Source organism: Alligator mississippiensis, chromosome 1, assembly GCF_030867095.1.
Source record: "Alligator mississippiensis isolate rAllMis1 chromosome 1, rAllMis1, whole genome shotgun sequence".
Classification (NCBI taxonomy): domain Eukaryota; kingdom Metazoa; phylum Chordata; order Crocodylia; family Alligatoridae; genus Alligator; species Alligator mississippiensis.
In genome coordinates, this window is record NC_081824.1 from 308494906 (window position 1) to 308510033 (window position 15128).

At 43.5% G+C, this 15128-nt stretch overlaps 1 long non-coding RNA gene across 2 annotated transcripts in view; it reads left to right on the forward strand.

Moving 5' to 3' along the window:
* The window catches only part of LOC109282876 (uncharacterized), a 34522-nt gene that overhangs the window by 12727 nt on the left and 6667 nt on the right, over positions 1 to 15128 (forward strand). The window contains exon 3 of one of the 2 annotated variants that reach the window (XR_002089909.2): positions 14710 to 14815. The exons of the other annotated variant lie outside the window; for it this stretch is intronic. This is a non-coding gene — a long non-coding RNA (uncharacterized LOC109282876). The remainder of the gene's footprint in view (positions 1 to 14709; positions 14816 to 15128) is intronic. 2 annotated transcript variants of the gene reach the window in all.

Sequence of the window (15128 nt, forward strand, 5' to 3'; positions counted from 1 at the left end):
CATAGGAATAACTATTGTATGAGTAGACATGCTGAGTTCAGCTGAGTTACTAAGGTTACTTGTATACTGCACAATACAGTTGGAATGGATACCCAAGTTAGCTCTATATAAACTTACTTGGGTACTGAAAGTACTATAGCTAGGTTAGATCTGAGTAGGGTAAATTAGCCTGGGCAGAGTGCCATACTAACTGTTCTGTACCTGCCCAAGCTCTAAATGAGCTAGTGGACTTATGCATTGTGTTGTGTAGACAACCCTGGTTTACTTGTGCTTCACCAATATAAATAAGGGATTACCCTCTTACTTCATACCTGAAACTTTTTTATGGCAGCTTAGTTTATACATTTCATGCACTGTGAATAATAATGATAATAAATAAAAAACACATGCAAAATGTGGGATCACAAGGAATAAAAGGGAGCATGGCGTGAAACCAAGAGTAAGGAAAGCAAAATCAACTCAGGAATTCGTGATAAAACTCTCTGGAAAAATATTTGCTTTAAAATAAATTGAGTAGCAATACAATTGACCTTCAACAAATCAGTAACGTTGTAGGTTTAAAACCAGTTTAGTTTGAAAGCCAGCAACTATTAAGCAAAAAAAACTAAGAAAAGACAGGTAGAAGAAAACTATAATGGACTAAGTTAAAAACATGCTTCTCTCATCTTTTTTGCTAGGGCCAATCAAAAATTTTCCATTGACAGAAAATAGGGTCTTGAACAAACAAACAAAACAAATTCCCACAATATATGGCTGTCCTTTTCAGAAAACACCAACAAGTTTTTGAAAAATCCAAACAGAAACTGAAACTTTAAATGTGGGAAGTTTACTATAGTTGTAAGTTCAAAATTGTAGTTAAATGTTTGGAGACAAAGTCCTCCTGGGGAACCCCAAGTGCACTGTCTGTGGGTTCTCTGTGGGTTTCCCAAATGCACTATATCTCCTGTAGCCATGGTGCTCATTAGCTCAATAAGAAGGGAGACTATGTCCAGCTCAGGAGCCTGTCTGATGTAGAAGTATGGAAATATGTTCTGAAGTACAGCTGCACCTAGACTAGATGAGGTACTGCTTGGTTCAGCTACTGCAATTCCAAATTCTAGATCCCCACTAGTGAATCCACCTGGGAAGTGAAAGCTAAATTTTAGGAATGGGATCCTTTGAATAAGATGTTAAGCTCTCTTGGCTGTCCAAATAGATGAGCAATTCCATAGTCTATTTTATAAATGGTATAAAGGATAACCTTGGTTTCCAAGCCTACATTATTCTCTCCCTTACACATGCTTTCAAGGTTGAGTGTGAGCAATTGCTGAGTGCATAATTGCAGAATTGCAATAAAATGAATAAATGTCAGATCTAGGAGTACCAGTGAATCTACACAAGTAGCCTGCTGTTTGCAGCTTCGAATCCTAAAGTGTGGAGCTGTCTTACCAGCTGCAGCGCAGCACTCAGGCAGTGAGGAGAACAGCTTGGCAGCATGGAAAGCTGTCTCAAGCTGGTAAGCCTGGTGTGGTGGAAGGGGAGTGGGGAGAGAAGGGCTGTGGTGGGGGCAGAATAATGCCCCCTGCGGTGAGGGCAGGGGCAGATGCTGCCTAGGCAGGACAGGGAGCCAGAGCTATGCCTTGTCGGGGGAGGAATAGCTCCTACCACTGCTTGCACCCACCACTGCTTGTACCCCAGGAAGGCATGGGAGGGGGGTGTGTAGCCCCAAAATTGTGGTGGGCAGCAGCCAGGGCTCTAAGGGACTCTTCTCAGCAGGCCTGGGCTCAGAGTGGGTACTGATGGTACTGGGAGGAGGCTGCATATGCCTCAAATTTCTCCACCACTCCACTCCCAGCACCAGCACCACCCGCCACAGTCATGGCCCCCACCCGCAGGCCAGGAAGAGCTGTGACTCTGCCAGGCAACTGGTGGCAGTGGTGTTGGGAGCAGAGCAGTCGTGAAATTTGGGGTGGATGCAGCCTTCTCCCAATGTTGCCAGAGCCCACTCTGAGGCCAGGCCCTACCTAGAAGAGCCCTGCACAGCCCCGGCTGCAGCCTGCTCTGACCCATGCAGTTCAAGGGGCACACTCCCCCTCCACCCGTGCCTTCCTGGGGTGTGAGCAGTGGCAGGAGCCACCCCTTCCCCTATAAGCCATGGCTCCGGCCGTCTCCTCAATGCCCTGCCTGGGCAGTGCCTGCCCTGTGGGGGCATTGATCTGTCCTCCCACACCCCTTCCCCCACAACAGACTTACCAGCTGGAGGCAGCTGTGTTGGAAATCAGATCAGTATCGGCTGATATGGCTCCTTAAATATCGACTCTCAGTATCAGCTCCAAAAATCTCTAGCAGTGCACCCCTAGTAGACACTAAGTTTTGGTTTGACAAAAACGTATGTAACTTATAGTTTGGCATTAGAGCACTAGTCACCAACCAGCCGATCATGATGGACTGGATGATCGTGAAGCCTCTGACAGTCATTCTCAGTGTGGGAGAGCTGAGCTCTCAGCTCCCCCAGGCTGAAATACAGAGCTGCATCTGCTCCAGGAGCAGCACAATGCCACATGCGTCCCACCTTTGGCCGAGCTGTCTGCCCAGTGGCAGGATGCATGTGGCGTTGCACTGCTCCCAGAGCAGCTGCGGTGGAGCTAGGGGCACAGAGTCCAGTGCACAATGGCAGCCACCTCCACCCCACACAGATTCGGGGAGCACATGCCCCTTGGGCCTCTACCCAGGTGCATGCAGTGGCGGGAACCTCCCTGTGTGCCTGGACGAGCCACTGGAGCTGCAATCCTCCCAACACCCAGTCCAGCCAGGGCCCCACTCTCCCCTGCCTCTGCTTCATTCCCTTCCTCACTACAGCGGCCCCGATTTTCCCCCTCCCTGTCCCTTCCAGCCCCCAAAAACTGACCTGCTGAGTAGGGGTGGGGGGTGCACAGTAGATCCTGGGTTGCCCTTTAATTCAAAAAGTTATCTCGTACTTAAAAAGGTTGAAAATCACTGCATTAGAGGGATGGCAGTGGCTTGTGTCAAAAACAAAACAGAAGTCAGGAAGTTATGAGTTTCAGATTAACACCTATTACAGCTGTGTTGGTAAAATAGGGCCTGTTTCTCAGAGGCGCCTTTTGCCCATTGAAATTAGTGAGAACTAGAGGTTTTCAGCATCTATGAGAATTAAACAGTAGCAGTAATAGTAAATTGCATCTAAAATTCTGGTATATCATACCCCAAATGTGTGGTTTTAAGATTTTCAATTGAAAATGGGATAGAAGACTATTTCTGGATAAATTTAGTGTGTGATTCACTCTGTCAGCTCCTGTTTGTTTCCTATTTGGGACTACCTCAGATTGCTGGCTGGCTATTTGTCACTGGAATAGGTTTGGTTTCAAATTTCATGTAGCTAAAAATTTCTGAATAAACAAGATGGAGTTACAGTGTTTATAAGAAATGATGAAAGTATAATGCACACCCACTGGGTTTCGTCAGATTGTAAATGGTTAAGCAAACTGCAGGTACTAGTACCTACTTAAGAAACCAGAAGAAATTGTGTCTTTTGTATGGGTGAATGTTCAGGAGTAAAAGTGCATGCCACTATGGTAGCATAGGGGAAATTTCTGAAGAGAGTTTTATAGAAAGGTTCAACACATGGATCATCCTGTCATTGCTTATTGATCATTACATCCATTGCTGGAGCCGAGATGCTAGACAATGCTAGCAATGCAAAATATTGCTGGTAAGAGTATTTTTCAAAAGGTACAAACTAACAGAGGGTAAAAGGCCATTGACTTAAATGTTCATCTATCTTTGATCAAAATACAAATTTATGTTTCAGTGAAAGAAAAATACTTTGCAAAAGCATTTCACATTTTTTGAACATTCCACCAAAAATTGAGTAGACAAATTTCAGCATGGTTTTTAAATTCTATTGCCTTTTTGATATCTTTTAAAATCTGCTCTCCACCTCAAAATGTTCAGTCTGCAACTTTGATTCATGACTGTTTTGCTACAAGTTTTCATGTGATGTTCTATGGCCAGATGAAGTATGTCCACAAGTTTTGGGACTCCAGTGTATGGAATGAAGGGCTGATTTTTTTTCAATTGTAAGTTAGGCCAAGGGTCTTGTTGCACAGTAATTTGGGGCAGCTCTTGGAGCTCTTAACACCTGAATTGTCCACAAATTAACATCTGAAACTTGTTTTAAGCACTCATTAGACAGTTCAAAGTTAGCCATTCCAGGGCAGAATTATTTCTTATTTGTGGTACCCAGCTTGTGTTACATTAAGATGTAGACACTCTAGGCTACACCTTACTGTAAACACCACACCTGCCTCCCCCTTGCTAACCCATATTGGGCCTGCCCCTCTCCCCCAGGTCCCCAGATCCCCACTCACTGCTTCTTCCTGGTTACTTTTGTCTGCCCGTGCTTTCTGTCCCAGGGAGCATGCAAGGATGTTAACTTGCCTGTCTGGCCACCACCACTGCTACTCTCTGAGCACTGTTCAACCTGGAAAAGAGTAGCAACTTGGCAGCAGTGGTGGCAAATGGTCAAGGAGGTTAACCCTTCCCTGCCTGCTACCCTGGGACAGACAGCATGGCCAGCTACAAGTAAGTGGGGGGTGGGAGGGGAGGGGCCAGAGGGGTAAGCCCCGGTAACAATAGGAAAGCCCAGAATGGGGTGGGGGAATTCTTACCTTTTAGTCCTCCAGGTCCCTGCTGGCCCGAAGTGCCACTGCTCCAAAGTCAAGCCAGCAATAATAATGATCAATGCTAGAGCAGCTCATAGTGTAATGTATAGCAAGGTCCCAAGAGATACAATATGATTGACCATATATAAGAAAGTTCCATATAGGGTAGCTGAGCTAATGTTCTTTAATGTTAGATGAGAGGGAACAGTATGTTGCAGGGGGTGGGGAGGGGTTGGATCCTGGCATTTTCAGTTTGTAGATGATTGGCTGGGATTTTAATTGACAAGCATTTTGGGTAGTCCTTATACATTGTATGTCTGATCATCTGCTAGTGGGGTTGCTTGTAGGGGTATCAAAACATACATTTTACAGCCCCTGATATTAGTGTGGGGAGAAGACAGGAATTTTAGAGTGGTGTTTCTGTCAAGGGAAAACTGAAGCTCCTATGCATCACTAGGGTAATGCTGTCTGCCCACAAAGCCATCCTCCCTCATTTGGTAAGGTAAAGTAACTCCACAGAGTCTTCCATGATGGAGCACAAGTGCAGGAATACTTGATGGTATTTGAAGGAGGCAGAGGAGCTAGGTCCATGCCTCATGTCCCAGCAGTTATTGTGTATAAGGGTGGCAAATCTTTAGCAACTAGCAGCCTCCCAATGCTTCCTGGTGTCTCTTGCAGTGGGTGGTCCACAGAGTTCCTCACTCCTACCCCTTGCTAATACATGAACTCCCCTGGCAGCAGTGTTTGAAAGCCAATCTTTTTTTCCCCAAACCTGCAAGAAATGTTCCTAGATGGCAAATCACAGCTGCTTCCCTCTCAGTTCCTTTCTCTTCGTCACCAGCTACTCCTCCTCATCTGTTTTCCATCTCCTACAATGTTTAGCATTGAATTTGTTCAGGTTTCATTTTGGGCTTTTTTGTTTGAAATGAAAATATAAACAAAATATAAATAGTGTATTAAAAAAAATCCAAGGTAGACTGAATTAAAATTGCAGGACTAGCAAGACTGTTTATGTACTTAAAAATCTCAAGTGGCTTAAATCTAGAGTGTTATAGAGTAGCACCATAACTCAGATGGTGGCAGTGTATTTTTGAGCTTTTACGTTAATGGACTGTAATATAATGCTAATGGAATGCAATACTAATGTAATTCTTTGTAAGCTGGATCCAGTTAAAATGGTTTGACAAGAAATGGCTGACTCTGGTAGATAGATTAAAGTGCTGTAGATAACACAAACACGCGTCTCAGAAATATTTATTCTATGTCCAGAATCTCAAATCATTTGGAAGTGTCTTATCCTGTTGTCAACTATCCACTTCCATGTACTTAGAAGAGAGTTGAAGGAATTCACTGCTGCTAAAAGTATACTCTGGGCCTGTCTACATGAGACGATTACTGAAGAGTTGACTAAGCTGCACAGTAAATGTCTCAGAGTCTACATGTGCACCTCTATTAGGTTGGAGTAAACTAAGTTACTCTGCAGCAAGATGGTACTTTTATTTACTACAGCAGTACTATCCTGCTGCAAAGTGAAAAACACTGCAGCAGCACATGTGTAGATGCTGCCCCAACTGGCTGGCACATGAGGGTGTTCCAGTGCAGGGGCTGCCTGCCAGCTAGCTCCAGGCTGAAGCATCCCCGTACCCCAGCCAGCCCCTCTGCAGCACATTGAGCTGGGGGGAGCAGCCTGGGAGCAGTAAACTCCCAAGCAATAAACTGTATATTTTATTGATGCACATTCAAAGGCACATGTAGTTGTACCCACTGAATCACAAGCTCAGAGCCTAACTCAGTCTTTACTTTGGCCTGTTCTCATTGATTTAGGAGTAAGGGAATTAGGGAACATGCAAAATCTGAGTCAGAGTCACAAGACTTGGCCTTTAAAGTCTCTTCTGTAGCTCCCACCCAAGTGTCTAAAATTGGATTGAGACTAATGATGATTCATTCATGTATCATGGTCCTAGAAATGCATCTGACAAACTTGCTCTTAAACCTATTTAAATATGTTAAAGTAGTGATATAGGGCAGACCATATTTTTCTACTTTCATATTTTTGTACCTGCTTTGGCACTCTTCTACTCCCTCCCAAACACTCCTAGTCTCATCTGGTCTCTTCTCCACATACCTTATTTTAAGTTAGCTATTTAAGTTAGCTATTAAAAAACCACAGTCCCTGGGTGTGTCTACATTTGCCCTTACGGCGTTGTTGTTACCGTGCTGTGCTGGTGGTTCACCATTATTTTTAGCTGCTACATCATCATAGCGACACACATAGCAGGGGAGCACGTTGCTACAATGACATAGCTGTGGCATCGTGATTTGTGCCTACTCATACTACATCGCTGTAGCACATTGCTACGGTGACAGTGTCTTGTGTAGATGCATCCACTTATACTGAGTTCTAAAAACTTGTCCTTTGGCTGAAGATACTTTGATGTTTCTGCCTGATATTCCCTGACAATAAATTAAGGGTATATTCCGTGAAGTATAGTAAGGAAAGAATTATTGCCTTGTTTGAAGATCTATGACTTCTTTTTTCCAATTACATGAGCTTATCTGCCCCATGGAATATAACACAGACTCAGCTTTCCTGGTTACTCTAATTACTTCTGGTCCTACAGCTATTTTGCCTCCTGTCTCTTTCAGGAATCAGAAACTGATTGGTGAGCTACAAGCAAATTTAGATGTGATTATTACACCGTGAGTGAAGCAAACTTAAATTTTTTCAGAGCGTATGGAGAAACCAAAATGGAAATGGGTGTCCTAGAGTAGCAATTACTTTTATGGCATGCTTTTGATATTTGCCAATTCTGTGACCTTACTATAAAGTGTATGCTGTGTAGTGTACCAACAGGACTATACTATATAGCGTAGCAGCTGATTTTTGTGGTAGTGCTAATGACAACATAGAGCATAGGCCAGGGCCATTTTCCTAAAGCATGGACCATCACTACTGCTTTGATTCCTCTCTGAATATCTGAATATCATAGTTCAGAAATCAGCAACTGAAACTCATAATTCAAGTACCACTTCTACATCCATTAGTCCTGCTATAGCACCAAAAGAAAGTATATTTAATAGTGATGCTTTGACCTTACTTTCCCCTTTGCCAATACTTCCATTTTGTCCGTTGCCAAGATGTTAGGGCTGTGTGAAGCTTTGGTCACTGATTCAATTTGGAGGAGATTCGGACTGATTTGGCAGCCAAATCTCCAAATCCAAATCAAATTGGGAGACTTATTAATCTCTCTGAATTGAATCAGATGCTTCTGATTCAATCTGGAGAGATTCAGAGAGATTCAATGATTCAGCCATAGACACAGCTTTATATGTTTTTTCTACATACCTCAAGGTACCAGGTATGGCTTTGTGAATGCTGAGATGGTGGGGCACTTCCGGGTCTGCTGCTGAGTATGCGGGCATCCTCCCTGTGCTCCTGTGGGACTCTCCATCTGCCCCACCATCTCAGCATTCACTAGCTGTACCTGGTACTTCGAGGTATGTAGAAAAAACATATAAAGCTGTGTCTATGGCTGAATCACTGATTCTCTCAATCAGAAAAAAATGTTCAGATTCAGATTCTGCTGAATCAAAACAGAACAGTGATCTGAATCAGTGAATCAAATCACTGTCCCCAGAATCTGGCCGAATCCGAATGAAATACTGCCCGCTTTTCACACCTCTACAAGATGTTCAGTAGTTGCCATATACATTTAAAGATATATCCATCTTAAAAACAACATTTCTTACCAAATCTGCTTGACTATTTAAAATGTTGTTGCTTTACATAAAGGTCTGTCCTGACAGAATATATATCTGAATATTACTGGCTTTGGGTATATGTACATGAGTCCTTTGATCGTATCTCAGGGAGCAAAACACAATAGATACATAGCAACCATCACCTAAATATGCTATCAAGGACACCATGCAAAGAAATGTAACAGTAATAAAGACAAAAATGTTCTCCAACCTTGAGTTGTTAATGGCTTCATAACAGTTATGAAGAAACAGTTTCATTTAGTGAAACTGAACAAATTAGTTTTGCAATAGAATCATGAATGCTTATTCCCATTTTCCCAAGAAGAAACAGAATTCTTGTTCATAAATATTCCTGCATATGACAGATCAGTGCTCCTTCAACCATTTGGAAAGTTTCATTCACAATGGAATATAAAGATTCTTGGAAAAAACACAGTCGAAGAAGTATTAACTTTATACAAACTGAGACTCCCTAAGCTTTACTAAGTAAATAAATACCTGCAGTTCTGCTATGTGATTGCACTAGTTTTAATTAAATTATAACATGCTCTGAAGAGTCTTCTTTCTGTATTGTCATAAGCCACAGAATGCTGATGAAACTTCAGAGCTTAGAAATGAAACTTTGTTGAAATATTGGTTATGCATAAAGTAACTTCTGTGCTGAAAACTCAGAAAAACTAATTGCAATACCTGTACCAACCTGAAAGAGGCATTGAGGTAGCAGAATCTATGGATTTGTACATGGAATGATGAGACAAAAGAGTAATTTTAGTACAACTCTATATCTGCTACAAAAGGACAGTTTTGGCAGGAGAAAAAAAGAACAGAAAAATAATTCATCCCTCAATTTATCAATCTTTATTAAGGAGAGAATATACAATAATTAGATGCCTTTTGAGAATTTATGAGTGTGAATGGCAACATAAAATTTGTACAATATTTTGCTATCTAAAAACTTGACAGTTGCCATTTGGAAATGAAATTAAAATCACCATGACATTTATGGTATTCCAATGCTTTGAATAAATTTAGAATATACAATAGTGTGCTGAAGTGGCTCTAATACCATGGTAACTAAAAATTTACCAGGGGATGAGGGAAAAAAAAGATAATTCTTTGATTGACATAACATTTTCAACATTATTTCATGATTGATAGAAATCTGTCATGTACATATGATAGGTTGTAGAGGCTGTAATCCACATTTCGATACACACAAGTATGGGAGTATTTAATTAAAAAATGGTGAAAAAGGTAAATTTCTTCAAGATAAGACATACAGGCTTATAGTTTATGAATATATTTGTAATTATAGAGTCCATTTTCTGACTTCTAACCACAGAATGGACAGACATAAAATTGATGTATTAGATTTGACTCCTGTTGTAAATATAGTTGACATTTTATTTTTAAGTCACACTGATGGTTATTTTCATACAGTTCCAATTCATCATTTACAGTTAAACCCAATTAATTTGATCGGCAGATTTTGTTTCCCATTGGTCCCTGTCAATGTTGTATTGCTAGAAATACTTTGAGACTGTTTTAAAAAACTTTCCTTTGCCTTTGTTTGTTTGGGGTTTTTTTTCAGTCACTGGACTGGAAAAAAATGATCTGTTGCTTTAATACTGGTCATCCATTTGTCGAGTGTAATCAGTCCATCAGAAACATGTTCTCATCAGCATTGTCTTGTGCAACAAAATGCATGTTCGTAAAAAAAAAAAAAAAAAAGAATGGAAAGCAGTGCTGCACTTCTGATCTTTGGCAAAAAAGTAAATGTTGTGTTACTTCCCTATGTTGTCATTCAGATGGGAAAATACAGAGTTGCTTTTGGGATTTGGAAGTTAAGCACATAATTTGATCTGCACTTAAACTGCTTGCCTGAGAAAATGACTTAAATGAGGCCCCTGGCAGACATTACCATGACTGCACAATTAGGATCAGAGGTATTTTATGCTGAATTCCAAAAATCACAATTCCTGCACTTTATACATGCCTGTTCCCTGCAGGCTGCCATGTTCAAAGGGTGCATGTGTTAGGGCCTTCAGTCAAGGAACCCAACCTTGGTTAATTGCCTAGGGAGCCATACTTGCTTTGAGTCCCTGCTGACAAGATCTTCACCAGCAAATTAACTGGTTGGTTTCCTGATTGACTCCTGGGAGCACTACCTGCCTATTTATCACTATTTAGGGCAGCAGACTTCCAAGCTATTCAACAATTCTGACCCCGGTCTGTTTTGGCAAATCTCCTGGATCCTGTGCTCTTTGGCTTTCCTGGTTCCTGACCTTGGTTTGGCTCTGTTCTCAGACTTCGACCCATGAATTATCCCTCGGACCTGGTAACTTGGCATCTGATTCCCAGACCCTGGCCTAGGGCTGTGTTTTGGACTCTGCCCCTTTCCTCCCAAACCTGGTAATTTAGTGCCCAAACTCTGACCCAACCCCTGACCCCTGCCTTCCCTCAGTAGCAAAACCATTAGGCCAAAATGCCTGTGACCTAGTCCCTAACATCACATGCATAGGGGTGGCATGTACAGCTTCTAGATGCCTACATACTATGTGCTTAAAATTAAGCATAATATGTTTTATTGTGTCATAAATATCTTGCATGTTGCCATTTAGTGTGTGGTTAATTGCATGATAACATGTTAATTGCATGATACATATAACATCTGCAGGGGCCTTATAATTACAAATGTAATGCACATAGGACCGCAGGCACTGCAAGAAAATAATGAATAGGTAATGACATCATGGAAATGTCAGATAATGCTGATAATCTTATTATCTAAGTATCAATATTTTCTTGGTGGTCCCCAGTGACTAGGATGATTGACTCCATCAAAGATGCTTATAGAATCAATAACTACCTTGGAAAATCTGACTAAGATCTGTTTTATACCTTGGCTACCTTTTACAATAGTCAAGCAGCTGGAACGATAATAGTGCTATGTTGCAACTTAAAACCTGGGAATGAGTCTATTATACTGTATTTACCTGAATCCAATATTACTTTGAATTTAAGACAGCCCTCCAATCCTAAGATTCTACACATGGAAAAATTATAAATTTGTTACATGGAAAATTACATAGAATCTAATGATTGGAAGGGCATCTTAAATTTATAGCCCCACTGGTGCACTGGGGCAAGGAGATATAGTGGGCAGGTGGTAGGGGATTCAAGTGACCTAAACTCTGCCATTTGCTGCCACTGCTACCTGCCCCACATCTGGTGCCTGTGTGCCCTAGTGACTGCGCCCCTACCACTTCCCCACTCTCCCACCTTGTCCTCTCCTCTGTGGTGCCTGCATCCCCTGGCATATGACCTCCCACTTGCTCCCCCATCCTGTCTACCCCCCAGCACTACTTTGTCCCTCATTCTGCCTGACTCTTGCTGCCACCTCTGGCCTCCCCATCTCCCTTCTTCCTCTCCCCTTTCTGTTCTCCTGTTGTTGGCTACTCTCTGGCTGCAACTCCTACTTTCGTCTGGCATGTGGAGCATGTGGTCACTCTAGCACCTGCCTATCCAGGCAGCAGTGATTGCAGCAGCAGCAGCACTGGACCTGGCTGAAGCCAGTGATAGAGCTGCCTTGTGGCCAGGTAAAGGTTAGAGTGACCATGTGCTCTGTGGCCAGAGCTGGAGGGTAAAGTGGTAGCATGAGGTGGGAGCAGAGGCTACAGGGGGCATAGGTTTCAGGTGGCTGATGTGGGGGACAGGCTGAGGTGGGGTAGAGGCTACAAGGGAAGGAGGTGGCAGTGGCAGTGGGGAAGGAGTGAGAGTGGGCAACAACAACAATTTTGACTCTAAGCCTGGGTCAGAGTCTAAGCCACAGCAGCCATCAACTCCCTGTGACCCCATCCCACCCAGCTGTACTTGAATCCAAGATGAGGGGGTATGCCTCCCCCCCCCCCGCATGTTAACTAGACGAAAACAACTTGGATCTGAGTAAATATAGTAGGTTCTGTGATCTTTAGTTAAATGTCATGTTCTTGAGAGTAGGAGGTATCTACCTTTACATCTTTAAAACATTTACTTTTTTTAAAATCTTGTCTTTTCCAGACAGATATAATAGCACTTTCTGGCTTTGTTATACCACTCTGAAACAGTAACTGGCAGCCAGAGAACACTGCCCAGTTCACAGAGTGTTTGTAGCTGTCTTGCTGCAGCAGACCAATGCAAAACATCTTCCCTCTACTTTTCCATGACTCCTGTAGCTCCCTGCAGTTTCCTGTTTATATGAACCTCAGTGTCCCAGGGGAGCTGGGACGCCAGAGGAACCCCGGGGCAGCAAGGAAGCCTACTTACCTTCCGCAGGGCCGGAAGAGCCGGGGGAGCCATGCACGCCGAAGACGCCGGCACGGGGAATCAGCTGGGCCTTTATCCAGCTGCAGCTGAGCAGCGGGGGCGGAGGACGCCTCCCAGAGGGAATAAAAAGCAGCCCCGCCGGGGCAGCAGGGCGGTTGATGAGGAGGGACCACGAGGGGGAACCCCAGCGTGGAGGAGAGCAACCGCCCCTCTCGGTGCAGCTGAGAGCGAGGGGCAGAGCCAGGGCAGGCTTCGGGGAAGCCGGCAACACAGCTGGCCGCAGGTTTGATTGCGGAGCCGGCTACAATGCCGAAAGTGAAACTGACAACGGTACACGCTGCGGAGCTGGGGAAGGAGCCGGCAGTGTCTAAGGCACTGAAGCCTCAGAGGGACTTGATGGCAGGGAACGCCGCAGAGACAGTGAAGGTGCCGGCGGCAGCTGGAAAGGCGGAGTCAGGGAAGTAACTGGCTGCGCCGCAAGTAGCAGCGCCAGTGAGGGAACTGGCTGCACTCGGAGCAGCAGAGCCAGGGAAAGGACCAGCAGCAGCCTAAGCAGCAGGGCCGGTGGAGGAACCAGCTACGCTGCAGGCGAGAAGGGCGATGAAATAGCCGGCCGCTTCGAAAGTAGTAGGGCCGGGGCCAGGAAGAGCGGCCAGATTCAGGGAGGAGCTGAGGGAGCAGGCTGGGGCCGGTGACCCCGGCAGATGCCATAGTGAGCCGGAGACCTGGGTGGACGGCTGGCAGGTCGGAGGTGAGGCAGCGGTGGTCAGAGGGCAGCAATGGAGCCAAAAGAAGACAGAACCACAGGTGGTGACTGGCTGGGGTGTAGGGGAGGACGGAGCCCCAAGACAGCCTGCTGGGAACCATGCCTACTCTAGTGGCTACCCCAAGGGAGGACCCCCCACTGAAGTTACATTCAAAGTCATGGCAGGCGAGTTTAGGGGCCTTCCTGGTTTCAGCAGAGGTAGCCTTCGGGGCCCACCTGTAAGCCTGGAGTCCATAAAATCTAGGGACCGGGCAAGGGCAGCGCGGGAGCACCTACTAGAGCGGAGGCGGTTACACTCAGATTTCCCTTCTTTCTTGCCTCCATATCCTTCTGGCCTATCCACTCTCCTGTATACTAGTGACTCCCATTTCCTGCCCTTTTTGTGAGTGGATCTAATGTAAAATGTATCTTTTGAGGGAAAAAAAATTGAATCATTATTTTTGCTTGTAATTTTCACAACTGAAAGTTTATATCTCTAAAAAGAAAGTGGTGGGGGGGAAAAAAAACCTTCAGAGAAACCAAAGAATTATTTAAAGAAATACTCTACCATTGTTGTCAGTGGGAATGAGGTTACAGTCTTCTCTCAGTAAAGATATTCTTTTTCAAGCCAGGAAATCATCTCCCATTACTCTCAATATCTGCTTAGAATAACTCAGGGAAGAGGAGAAAACTGATCCCAGATGGTGGTCTCCTAAGCATTCATGAGATGGAAAAGAGCACTGAGTCCTGTGGACAACTGTAGAGGGTGTATGCCTTTCTCAAATGACCAAATGACAATGATATTAACTAGGTCTTAGACCCTTTGCAGACAATGATAAGTGGCAGTACTTTTGAAAGATAGCAGTTTTTCATATAAATGTCTGTAGTTGAATGTTATTCTTCCACCTCTTCTTTAGGAGATATATATAATCAGGAAAAATTACCTGAAAAATTAGCATTACTCTTTTAAAAAGTTCCCTAGATATAGCTTATGTGATTTTAATGAGTTTTAACTATAAGACAAGTTTGAGGATTTAATATTACTATTATCATAATCAACAAAATCAAGACCAGGTGTTAAATTTCTTAAAGGACCATTTTAATTATTAGCTCCTAAACTAATTAACAGTTTTACATATTAAATTATCTGAAAATTCATTTTGTACACAAAGGAACGCACACACTGTAATTTTTGTACATCATGAGATTGAATTTCTACTTCATCCTTAACTGCAGAGCAGCAACTGATGGTTCCATGGTATTTGCACTCCTGGACAGATGATGCCACAGCTTGATAACATCAGGATAAAATTAAGTAGAGAGCAACTAATATTTGGAAAAGGTACTAACTATAATATAAGTTGCAACTGTTACTAAACTTTGAAAACAAAAATTAAGACAACCATTTACAAGAGAAAAAGACTTGAGGGTAAAAGAGTAGATAGATAGGCACTAGGCAGATGGATCTTAATGGGCCAGTTGGCATCTTGCCTTCCTGAAATGAATCATAGAGAATTAGGGTTGGAAGGGACCTCAGGAGGTCATCTGTTTCATAGATTTCATAGATATTAGGGCTGGAAGGGACCTTGGAAGATCATTGAGTCCAGCCCCATGTCTCAGGGGCAGGAAGTCATCAGGGGTCATAGGATCCCAGC